The following is a 12,937-nucleotide window of genomic DNA, read 5'->3' as shown; positions in this document are numbered from 1 at the left end:
GTAAATATATACGCAATACACAGGCTACCAAAATCAAATACAGCAGGGAATAAAGCATATGGGAAAAATCCAAAAGAAAATAGAAATCACATAGCACATTAAAAGCAACAACCGCAAATAATATTCTCTGTTTCCATATCTTAGAGTTCATTTTGTTCAGAATCAGCTTATAAGGTTATATATATGCATAACATAGCCACTGGAAAATAATAGCTTCATGGACACTATATCATGAAAACACCATGTTAACTGTTTTTGATGGTAACGGTGGAGTTAGGATTGGTGAATTCGCAGTTCCAATAAAGGAATTTCAAAAGAGTTTTAAAATTATAACAAGTAAATATTAATTTGTTCAAACTTTTTAAAAACTTAGCCTATTATGAAAACTTAAAATTGCCTGAGAGAATAGGCGTTCATGCAAAGTAATCCATGGAGACTTAGCTGAGAGGGAGCAATGTGGGTGAAGATGGCTCATTTTCACACTAAACAAACAAGCCTCAGAAACCTTGCTATAAATCCTTTAGGTTCCCTTGAGAATTGTACTTACCCAGGAAATCTACTCTTACTGTGTGAAACAAGGTTGTAGTAGAATTTAAATTCAAAGTCTTAAAAAATAAACACATCAAAATTTGTGAATTGACTTTAATTACCAAACAGTATTTCTCTGAAAAAGATAATTTAGGTCCAAATATTTAGGGAGAAAGTGTCCTCAACAATGAAAGAAGGTATTGGGTTTACACTTTTCTGTTTGAAATTATTTCCAAAATGTCTTTGCACGTGAAGCACTGAACCACAGAAAAAAATATGATTGACTACTTGAAACCAATGATTTCACACTTCTTAGTAGCTCACAAAATATATAATATCCTTATTAACATGAGATAGAGAAGACTTTTCTCTTTACATAAGCCAAAAAGTTTTGGGATCAAAAAAGATTTGAGCAAATTGAAAAGGCAAGAAAACGTATTCTTAGAAGCCCTAGCTAAGCAAATTGGCTTCAGCAGTGGAGGGAGGCCAAACTTTTTGATATACATTGTCTTAATATTTTTGCTACCTATAGTGATTTTACAGAACCTATTTAGCTCAATACAATGCAGAACAGATTGAATGAAGACATGAAAATAAATTCCACATCCAAATAAAAGAGTTTTGAAAGGAAAACCATGAAGATGTAGTGTGGGTAGAGCCGGTTAGATCTGGTTGAGTCAGGTAGAGTAGCAGTTGAAGCACACTTCTTGCTCATAGAGAACTGACCCACAGGCATGTCTGCCTAGCTTGCCAGCCATGAGCTGTCCATGCTCCCTACATGCCCCCGGGGGACCAATCAGTGCCTGTCACCAAGCAGTACCCATCACAATTGCCTTACATCAACTCCCCGCTAAATAATTGGCTGGGAAGGGCTCAGGAGGTTGGGAAGTCTAGGGTTTTAAAATCCCCCCCTTGTGCAGAAATAAAAGAGACCTGCTTAACCCTGTTCTCCCAATGTGTGTTCCTTGTGGGCTTCGTCCACGCTTACCTCCTGCCAGAGATCTAGCCCTACAAGTGGCTCCCAATGAGGGGCTCGATTGCTTTCAGCAGATGGACGGTCTAGGGACTAGTGTAAGGTTAGTGCCTCCAAGGGCAACCTTCCCCCCACAGCACGAGAGCCTCAATCACGAGCACTTGTTGCCCTGCTCAGGAGTAGGCAGATAAAAGTAACAAAAATGAAGCTAGTTTAATACGGGAAATAGTGTGTGAATTGTGTCCCTGGACTGACTCCGGGGACATTTGGGATCCAGACAGGTGGACCCATGTCCTTCACGCAGCTCATAAAAAGGAAGTCCGTGAAGGCGCTGAGCTGCCCCTAACCTTTTACCACATCATAGTAGCTATTCAAGCCTGCCTGTCAGGGAAAGAAGAAGGGGAATCTCTGCAGGCATTTAACACCTCGCTGCAAGAAGAAACAGAACAAAAGGAAAATTGCGAAGCTGCTCAAGCACTCACATCTTCTTGTGACACAGCAAACAATTCCAGCAAGAACACAGATAACCAACAACTTCCACTATCAGGTGACCCAGGGGGCTGGCCAGCTATGCTTTTAAAACTGCCTCCCCCACACTATCAGTCCCAGGAAGCCTGCCAAATCACTTCTTTTGGATGTTTAGGCCAGCCTGGGAACTCCCCTCAGAAAACTTTGTATCCTTGGGCAGAGATATCCAACTTTGCCCAAGAACAAAAACCCATTGTTCCCCCTGTAATACAACAGTTGTTAATGGGCCCCACAACTATCGTGGCAACGACAGCCAAGCCTATAATTGAACCCCAGTTCATGTTCCCGGTAAACGTACACTGAACCTCTGCATGACCTAATCAATGGTACCCCCATGACCCAAAAGTACTTGACAAATACTGGGCCGCTGTCAGGCAAGATGGGTTAAACTCCCCGAATGTTCAACAGATGCTCGAAACCCTTAGCATTGACATTAACTACCCCATGATTGGAATAGCTTAATGAACACAGCATTATTTTCAGGGTATTCCTTTGATGGAAGGCTGCTTTTTATGATGAATGTGAACAACAAAGCGCATGAAGTATCACTGCCAGAGGTCAGGATGCCGCCATGGGGGGCCCTGATTGCTTAAAAGGGGAGGGCGCTTATGCATCTACTGCCACACAAGCAGTGGCATATCCGCAGTACTTTGACCAAGTACGCCTCTGTGTATTGAGCATGGTCTCCTCAGTCCCTTCTAAAGAAGGGGACAAACAACTTAAACCCTTCATACAACGTCCCAATGATCCTTTCACTGACTTCGTTGCCTGTGTTCAAGAAGCAGTGGCCCGGAAAGTATCACACACTGGAGTCCGAGATGCGCTAATCAAGAGCCTAATATGGGAAGGGGCCACACAGGAATGCAGAAAAGCCATTGCCTGTGACCGAAATGGGGAGATCACTGATTGCATCCTAGCCACCAAAGATTTGGGGACATCAACACATGCTGAGTACCCTGTGCTGCCTTTAGCCTCTATGACTGCCAGTGCTCATGTGCCCCCTAATGGCACAATGGGAAATCGACCTTGTTGGGGATGTGGCGGAACTGGTCATTTCATAAAGGATTGCCCATCACTCTGGGGCTCACCCAAAAGAAAACAACCTCCTTCTGTAGGTCCTACATGCAAAAACGGTTTTCATTGGGCCTCTGAATGCTGCTCTATGACTCAGCCTTTCAACTAAATAAGGGGCAGTCCTCAGCCCCGACCCCAATAGGACAAAGGCAACAGCCACCACCTCAAGTGTTATGGACTATTCCTATCCAAAATGGAAAAGCTAAAATGAAACTTAAAATCAATGAAACAGAATTTAAGGGCATCATTGATACGGGAGCTGACTGCAAAGTCCTTAGAAAAGATGAAGTAGAAGGGTTGGAATGGAACCTAATTCCTGGCCCTTGCATACAAGGTGTCGGTGGAAAAACAGATTCCCTCCATGTCCAGTGGCCTATAAGATGGGAAGACTGTGGTGGGGCCACCGGGGCTTTTAAACCTCTTGTTGCCCCTTGCCTTTCATGCAATCTTTGGGGAAGAGATTTCCACACTAATATGTGTACTCTGATAACAACAGATGATAAGGCTTTTTATGAAGACATCATAACCGATTTAGCCATTAATCACCTACAATACCCCCAATTCTAATGGCCACTGTTTCGTGACAAGACCAGTTCCACTCCAATGGGACATGACCAAACCCATTTGGGTTGAATAGTGGCCTATTTTCTCTGAAAAGCTCCCTAATCTCCAGGCTCTAGTGGAGGAGCAACTGAAAAAGGGACACATAGGACCTAGTATCAGTCCCCACAATTCCCCATTTTTATTATCCAAAAAAGGGCTCAAGGAAAGTGGAGATTTCTCCTTGATCTACGTTCCATTGTCATATACAAAAGATAGGAATGCTTCATCCTGGACTTCCACATCCTTCTGCAATACCCAAAGATTGGCACATTGCCATTATTGACATCAAGGACTGCTTTTTTCCACCCCCCTACATCCCAAAGCTAAAGAATATTTTGCCTTCTCAGTATGGGAACCTAATTGTCAACTACGCATTCGTCGATATCTATGCAAAGTTCTCCCTAAAGGTATGAAAAATAGCCCTACTATATGTCAGATATATGTTGCCCATGCTATTAGGACTTTGCTTTCCAAATGCTTTTGTGTCCGTTACATGGATGACATTTTAATAGCACATAAGATGTTACAACCATGCAAACCTGTTTAACACAACTCAAGGAGAGCCTTACAGTGCTGGGCCTTCATATTGCCCACAAAAACATTCAACTCAAAGCCCCTTATGCCTATCTTGGATACCATGTAAATCAAACAATTACCCCAAATGGGCCTCATATTGTCATTAAATCTCAGTATACTTTAACTGAATTACAAGAATTATGTGGACATATCAACTGGGTATGCAATTTTATGCATCTCCCCACCCAACAACTCCAACCGTTATTTCAATTGCTTCAGGGACCCTCTAAACCAACTTCCCTTCGTGTACTTTCACCTGATGTTCAACAAGTTTCACAACAGGTTGCTGATTGATTATGGTCAACACCCTTGGTGTTTTTAGATACCACCCAAGGAATCATCCTAATTATATTAAATAATAATGGCCTAATGGTGGAACAGACGCAAACCCATGCTGTGTTACAATGGGTACACATTGCCACTTCCCAATTACCAAAAATTAGCACATCCATTACCATGCTATGCAACCTGGCCATCAAAGGCACGGAATGATGCCATCAAACTTATGGCAGATTTCCCGACCATCTGATATGGCACATTACAAAACAATCTTTGATTTCCTAACAACCGAAGAGGCATTAGCCTTACAAGTCATCCACTACTATTTTAACATTGATAATCATATGCCCAAAAACCACGTTTTAAAAGTTACCCAAGAACTCCCACTTTCATGGAAATATTGTACTTGTCTCAATGGGCAACCTATCCATCAAGCCATTGTACTTTTTACCGATGTTAACAAAAATATTATGGATTTTACAATGCCAATACTAAAAAATACAAGCTTCAACAACATTCCCTGTCTGTTCAAGCTGCTGAATTACTGGCCATTTTGCTCGCTCTTACCTCTTTCCCAAAGAACCTCTTAATATTTTTTCTGATAGTTTATATACTGTACAAACTGTTGCCATTCTTCCTGGAGCTTTATTAAAAGATGATGGTCATGATGTAGGAAAAATAATGTGTAAACTACAAAATGTATTAGACAATCGTGTCCAACCCTGGTACATTCAACACATTAGATCTCATACTAACCTCCCCGGACCCCTAGCTGCTGGTAATGAAGCCATTGATTGCGCTGTCATACCAACTGTACTACTCACCAATATGTGCATGGACCAGGCCCAAACGTTACATGGTCATTTTCATTTAACAGAAGCTAATATCAAACAGTTATTTCCTGATTTAACACACCAACAATGCAAGCACATGATTCGGTCCTGCTCCTCTTGTGCACCTCTTTTACCCTGAGGACCACTTCAACCCATGGGAACAAATCCCAGAGGCCTTAGACCCAATAACACGGCAAATGAACATAACCCATATCCCCCAATTCGGTAAACAAAAATACGTCCATGTATGTATAGATACATTCTCAGTCTTTATAACAGCTTTAGCCTTAACAGTGAAGCAACACGGAACGCTATAAGTAACTTCTACATGCCATTACAATTATGGGTGTTCCTTGGACCCTTAAAACAGACAATGGCTCTGCTTACACTTCCATTTTCGTGAATTTTGTACCTTTTGGAACATTACACACCAGACAGGTATTCCATATAACCCACAAGGCCAAGCCATTGTTGAACATAGTCATAAAGAAATCAAGACCGTTCTTTTAAAAGAAAAGGGGGAACTGGAGGGGCTAGGGCTTAAAGATCCCCAAACACAATTAAATTATTGCCTTTAACATTGACACCCACCACATGTGGTACCCCCGCATCCCTGCATTGGGGACTCATGAAAACACCTACTCTGGTCCCTTTGGTTAGATGGAGGGACCACATCACAATAAAATGGGAGGCACTGCTCCCTTAATGGCACAAGAGAGAGGATTTCCTTGTATCTTTCCAGACACGAGTGATAAACCTGTTTGGATCCCGGCTGCAGTTGTGCGACCAACCGTCACCACCTACAAACAAGATGCATCAGTTATGCTTGAACAGTGTGAGGAAGAGGAGACACAAACATCGAGCTAGAGCCCATGCCATCACTTGGGGAGACCTAAAGGGTTTGGTTGAACAAGCCCAGGCTATGGCCCCAGACCCTGATCTGGGGTATAGTATTCTATTCCTCCTAATGTGTGCCATAATTACAGCCAATTCTCAATCTGTTGCAGGGCAGGGTAAGATAACTTTAGTGCCCAGCCCCCAAATCTTAATGATGGTAGGGGAGGTTACCACCATCTTCCCTCAAATGCTTTCTTCCAATGGCACGGTTGGCCTTCCTTTCCCAGCAGACGCCTTATGGCATCAAAAAACAAACCTTACTTTTAGATGGAAGGGAGCCATCTCTTTTTGTTTTACAAACGAGACAATAAAGCAATTTGATGGCTGTATCATCCCCCTCACAATAGTAATGCATGGGATGGGATGGTGGAACTACACAGGACCCTACCCCATTTGTCCCACTAGAAAAAATTGCAATCAGGCTACTGACATACCTTTTCATATGCAGTTGTGCCCACGCAGTCAGTTTGATACCTTTGGCACTCTTTGCACTCCTCTTGAGGAATTAGTGATTAGCCTTTGTGCCAATTCCTGGCAAGGCAAGTATTTGGGGACCTCGCGTTGTCCCTCTACCCGGGTATATACAACCAATCTGAAAAAGATCCCAAACCCCAAAATCTAAAGGAGTTTTATGACTCTTCAGGAGGACGATTGAGAGACCTAGGAGCCCCCACGCCAATCATTTGCTCATCACATTCCTGCATCGATTTGTCCCCTTTCCTATTGGCCAATACTCATCACTGTAACCAATCTGGATACCACCAGGAGTCAGGAATGGTTGTGGTTAGAGCCCCATTCTTTTTTTGTCTAGGAGACAACTCCTCCCCTACTTGCACTTTCAGCAATCACTGGCAACCCAATGACTCATATCCTTTTGCAGGTTTGGTACGTGTTCCCCCATTTATTGTTCCGGCTACTAATGACCCTCAGTTTTCCCAGATTCAATTGATTCGTCCACGCACTAAAAGAACAGTAGGATTGATCATTGCAATCGGGTCCACAATCATCGCTACAGTGGCTTCAGCCGCTGCTATATTGCTGTCCCAAGGCGTGTCCACCGTGCAACAGATAAACCAGCTCATCCCTCAACTGTCATCAATAGAATTATAACATTTACAAGTTGCCAATCATCTTAAGGGAGGCCTCCTTGTGCTCCAACAACAAATAGAATTGCTCCAAGAACAGATTACGTTTCTTCGATTAAAACAAGGAGGACTATATAATGTTATCACTATTCTGTCTGTCAGCTTTCCACTCCTGCACCCAATGTCTCTGAACTTAGTAACTACATCAAAGTCCTCCTAGGTCCCTTGAGTACTTAAACTTCACCCAAAACCTGCTGCATGATGTTAACCACCTAAACCAGACCACCATACAGCTTATTCCTGCTGCCTCCTTTTTAGAAAATGTGCTTAAAAAGTTACAACAATGGTTTTCACCATCATCTCTGGTCATCTGGGGAGGCCTTGCACTTGTAGGGCTTACTCTCCTAGGAATTATTAAATGCTTGTACTCCCGGCAAAAACGCTTCCAACGATGGGTCACCATAATGATAGTCCTTTTAAAAGAAAAGGGGAATTTTGTGGGTAGAGCCGGTCAGATCTGGTTGAGTCAGCTAGAGTAGCAGTTGATGCACACTTCCTGCTCATAGAGACATGACCCACAGGCATGTCTGCCTAGCCTGCCAACCATGAGCTGTACATGCTCCCTACATGCCCCCTGGGGACCAAACAGTGCCTGTCACCAAGCAGTGCCCATCATCAACTGCCCGCTAAGTAATTGGCTGGGAAGGACTCAGGAGGTTGGGAAAGCTGGGGCTATAAAATCCCAACCCATTTGCATAAATAAACCAGACATGCTTAAGCCTGTTCTCCCAATATGTGTTCCTCGTGTGCGTCGTTCATGCTTACCTCCTGCAGGAGATCTAGCTCTACAATGTAGCAATGGGGGAGGCCTTATAGTCCTTCACCTTCACTAGATTTGAAGCCAAGAATCTGTGATAAGTAGGAAATCCGGCAAGAGCTAAGAGGAGGACAGAGAAGTAGAACATAGGAGCATTGTTCTTTTGTAACAGACACTGTCCTTCAAGGTATGGGTGATTTAACTCTATTCTTCTCCATACATCTTGTTGAGCAAATGCAAAACAAAGAAAAATAATCTATTGAAATAATTTTGCAAAGATTAACTTCACTACTCCTGATATGGTATCTATGGAGAGTCTTAAGAGAGAATATATAAGTGCAGTATTCTTCGGTTTTCTCTAAGCATTTTGTTAGCAAAATATAACTTTGAGGTTAGAAGTGATTGAACCAAAAATTGGTGGAGTACTTATTTTTGAGGGCACTTTAGACACAAGAAGACTTTCAAGGTAAAAGACAAAAGAAAAAAGTATAGCTAAATATTTGTGATCACAGCTTCTTGGACTGGTATTTTGGAGACAGAGTTTTACATTAGAGATTGTCCTCATTATCATTGATGCTGGGTTTCCGTGGCAACCAAAAGCAAGGGGGAAGTTTAATGGACTCTCATGGACAAGTAAACAGCATGATAGAAAAAAATGGAAAATAATATTTAGTGAATTATTTTGAACAATTACTTTGCCATAACAAAGAAGGAAATATGTAATTCAAATTACTCGACGTAAATTTATGAATAAAAGTAGTCAATAGAAATGAGAGAAAACATAGAGGACTGTTTCCTCTCCAGTGGTGTGATGGGATCTTGATCTTGTTACTTCCATTTTATCTTCAAAAGCGATCAAGTGTGGCCCAGGACTGGAGCATCCAGTTCAGACCAAGAGAACTCGCAGAAGAAAATATTTGCAGCAGATGTAGGTGATTTATAACCTTAGACAACCTATTTAAATCTGTTAAAAATTCTCCTCTACCCCAAACTGCCCACTTTAAACAACTTTGTATGTTTTCCCAAGATTGTCCTTTATTAACTATTTAAAATTTTGAGAGGTCATAATCATATTCTATAGAGATTGCTGTTTGGTTGTGCTTTTTGTGTGTTTTTGTTTTTTGTTGTGTTTTTTCACTGAATTTCAAAATGTTGTGCTAGTGTGTTACAATTAAATATGTCCATCTAATTGTTCAATGTTCCTGGATCAGAGTCACTCCTTCTATCATTTTCAACCAACCCCTTCTACAAGATTTATTTCCAATTTACCACTTCCTTTCTCACATGTGTACATTGAGTATTCTAGCTGTACTTGACCATTGTTCCATTTTTCATTCATTCTATGTCTTTACTATTATTCCTCTCTGGTTTCAACTTCCTGATAGTCATTCTGTTCAACTGTCTGTTAGTACTTTGAAAGGTTTATATGCATTCCATGGAGTTTCAATTCTGCATATACTTAAACTGATGTCAGCTTATATTCCCATAATTCATTCATCTGAAGTAACAATTTGCAAGACTGGAGACATGAAGCACCTAGACATGATTTTATTCCCCTCCATTTGGAAGATTACTCATTAGTCAAAAAGAAAGTTGAAAAATGGCTTAGAATGCATTCCTTACTAACAGTTTTATAAATGGCTTTGTACAGTGGTTTGTGATTATTTTATTTTACATGGGATATTTTCTACCACCTATGAGTTTTGGAAAAAGAAAAAAACTAAAATTTGCTACTGTAGAGGAATATGATAGAAATAGAAGACAGATTTTATGTTTGTCAAATCTCTGATACATACCCATATTCAAGACTTAAAGTCATATTTCTTACTATGTTAGATAGGGAAAACATAAAACACCATATGATAAGGCAACTATTTACGACTTTTTAAAATGTACTTATTATGTGACGAAATTTACTTTATTAGCTAATGTTTTGGTTTGAAATATGGGAGGCTGATCTATTTAATAAATTTTCGAAGGCACCTACTGAAAAACACAAATGGTGAGGGGTCCTATTTCTACACTTTAATGAATGGTTGAATCTGATTGGCATTAGTGCTGGGTAAATAAATCAACTCTATTGTAACTTGCTCCCTACACTTGAAAAACTAGTAACGTCACTAAATATCACCTACTTGTAAAGTGTTAATTTGGCAAATGTGATTTTAAAAAGTTTATTTGAAAAGGAATATAGTTTCAGGAGATTGAATGTAGGTTATCATTTGTTTTAGAATGACAACGTTTTTACACTACAGAACCAAGTTTTACTGAAGTACCAGTGTTTTGAAGCACTAACGAACTTCTCAATTATTGTTTTTTCTGAATTATATTTGAACTCTATGACAAGTATTCCTAGCATTGTTAGACCAATTATGGATCTATCATTCCAGGAACTATTTTTTGGCCTGCTGATGCTGGACTTAAATCATTCATTAATCCTTAGGAGAGGGGTATTACAAATAATTTTGTGACATTTGTTGTCTTGTTCACTCATATGGGATGGTCTTCTGAAAATTGAAAGTTTGAATTACTGTACTTTCACATTTTGTGATCTCATCTTGCATTTTAAGTTGCCTTGCATTTTCCAATTGCTTACTGCTAATTCCTGCATTTCAAGGAATTGGAGCCCTGAAATATAGGAAATGAGAAATTGAGATGGGTCTTCAATTACTTTCTGTTTTCATGTTGCATGGGCCTAGGTGAAAACTCTTGCCCTAGTTATCTGATGACACGGATAACTGGGACTTGGGATCCTAGGTCCCGTGGATCCTGTAGAAGAATAATACCTTTTAGACATCATATCAGCAAAATTTGAGTATAATCAGTAGGAATGCTTCAGAAATATGGAGAAAAACAGTTTGGGACCAGAGAGTTTAAACAATAAACAGAGCAGAAGTGTAAAATCCCTTATAGATTAGAGGAAAACAATATTGGTTTTTTTTTTACCATGTGAATTCAGAAGACAAAGAACACTTAGAAGGTATCACAAGTTTATACCGAAAACATTGTATTGATAATTTTTATATTCTAATATATATTCTAATCCTGATTATTTATATTCCAATCTATTTATTGAAGTAAATATCAATTAATTTGTCAAATTATCAATTAATTCCAGTAAGATTCACTGTGTGAAATATAAAATCAGCACATATAAATATAAAATACATAATTATATATTATATAAGAAAATGTTTTGCATTGTTCTGTTGAGGTTAGGGTAACAAAGGCAACTGTTTTAAAATATTATTCCATTACCTATACCTCAGTGTTTGGTAGAATTAGAACTAAAGCTTTACCATTCGGAGATGTACAGTATAGAGGCAAGAGGAAACACTGTGATTAAAACAATTTAATGCCTAATAATGAGGAGAAACATATGGACTTTTCCTGGAGCTATGGAATATATTTTGTGATAGAAAATCATTGGTGTAAGTTCCTGCCTGGTTGGATGGTAGACAAGCCAGGACATGAGGTAATCATGCATATGAATAATTTTTTCACCATCTTGGCTTTAGCTACTTTTGAAATGGTAGGGTGTAATAAACAATTATATTCAGAAAAAATACCTTCTAGTCTGAACACTTATTTTATTTTTTTTTTTTTTTGGTCAGTCATGGGGCATGAACTCTGGGCCTGGGTGCTGTCCCTCAGCTCTTCAGCTCAAGGCTAGTTCTCTACCACTTGAGCTACAGCGCCACTTCCTGTTTTCTGGTGGTTTATTAGAGATAAGAGTCTCACAGTCTTTCCTGCCCAGGCCGGCTTTGAACTGTGATCCTCAGATCTCAGCCTCCTGAGTAGCTAGGATTACAGGCATGAGCCCGGCTTAGTCTGAACAGTTCTGTCTGAACTGTTCGTCTCTCTATGATCCTATGTAACTAAGATTAGTTTTGCTCCAATAAGACAATCTATGCTGTCAGGGTAAGATATTCTGGTTGGTCTGTTCCTACATGGAGTGAGGGTAAAGTGTCAGGGAGACATTTGTGCCAGTAAGACCTCATTTGGGAAATTTTAAGCTGCAAGATTTTAGAAGTAGCTCTTAAGCAAGGCTTACTTTGAAACCATTAGCTCCACAAAGCTAAATCAGTTCATAAATAAGTACTTGAAAATCCATCACTTTTGGACGTAGGTATAAAGGCTTCAAAGTACGATCAAATTTCAAATGAGAAAGACTTAAAATAGTTGTTGACAAAAATTGCAAATATGAGCAATCGAACAAACAATATAATTTTTTCCACCATACACAGAATTTTACAGAAATAAGATGAATAGCAATTTAGGGAACAATAAGGTGTCCTTGTTACAAATAGGCAACCAAGGATATATGCCTGTCTTAAGATTGCATCATTAACTACTTAAATTTACAGGATACTACATGCTTCAGCAGCACGTCTACCCGAATTACAATACAGAGATTAACATTGCTTTTGCACAAGGATGATATGAAAATTTGTGAAGTATTCTATATTTTTCATTCTTCAGATGCAAGAAGTGAAAAACAGTTATTAAAAAGTTGATTACAAATATACAAGTGTAATAATACATGTAATTCGTAGAAATAACAGTTATTTTGTCATCAGTGTATTCAATCTTCAGTTTTTTAGAAAAGCCTTTACATAGCATAACCTTTATAAAACTTTTGAAATAAGATAGCATTGTCATTTTAACCTAAAGAAATAAAATTCTATAAGGACCTAGGAATTAAAGGAATCTTAAATTGTTTCTATATGGAAAGCAATCTGAA

The 12,937-nt window shown here is 39.5% G+C and overlaps 1 pseudogene; it reads left to right on the top strand.

Annotated features, from left to right (window-relative positions):
* Positions 1 to 12,568: 12,568 nt before the first annotated feature.
* Positions 12,569 to 12,665, top strand: LOC122099918 (annotated as a pseudogene).
* Positions 12,666 to 12,937: the final 272 nt, after the last annotated feature.

Source organism: Dipodomys spectabilis, unplaced genomic scaffold (assembly GCF_019054845.1).
Source record: "Dipodomys spectabilis isolate Male_0828 unplaced genomic scaffold, ASM1905484v1 ptg000546l, whole genome shotgun sequence".
Taxonomy (NCBI): Eukaryota; Metazoa; Chordata; class Mammalia; order Rodentia; family Heteromyidae; genus Dipodomys; species Dipodomys spectabilis.
This window is presented reverse-complemented; position numbering and strand designations above follow the sequence as displayed.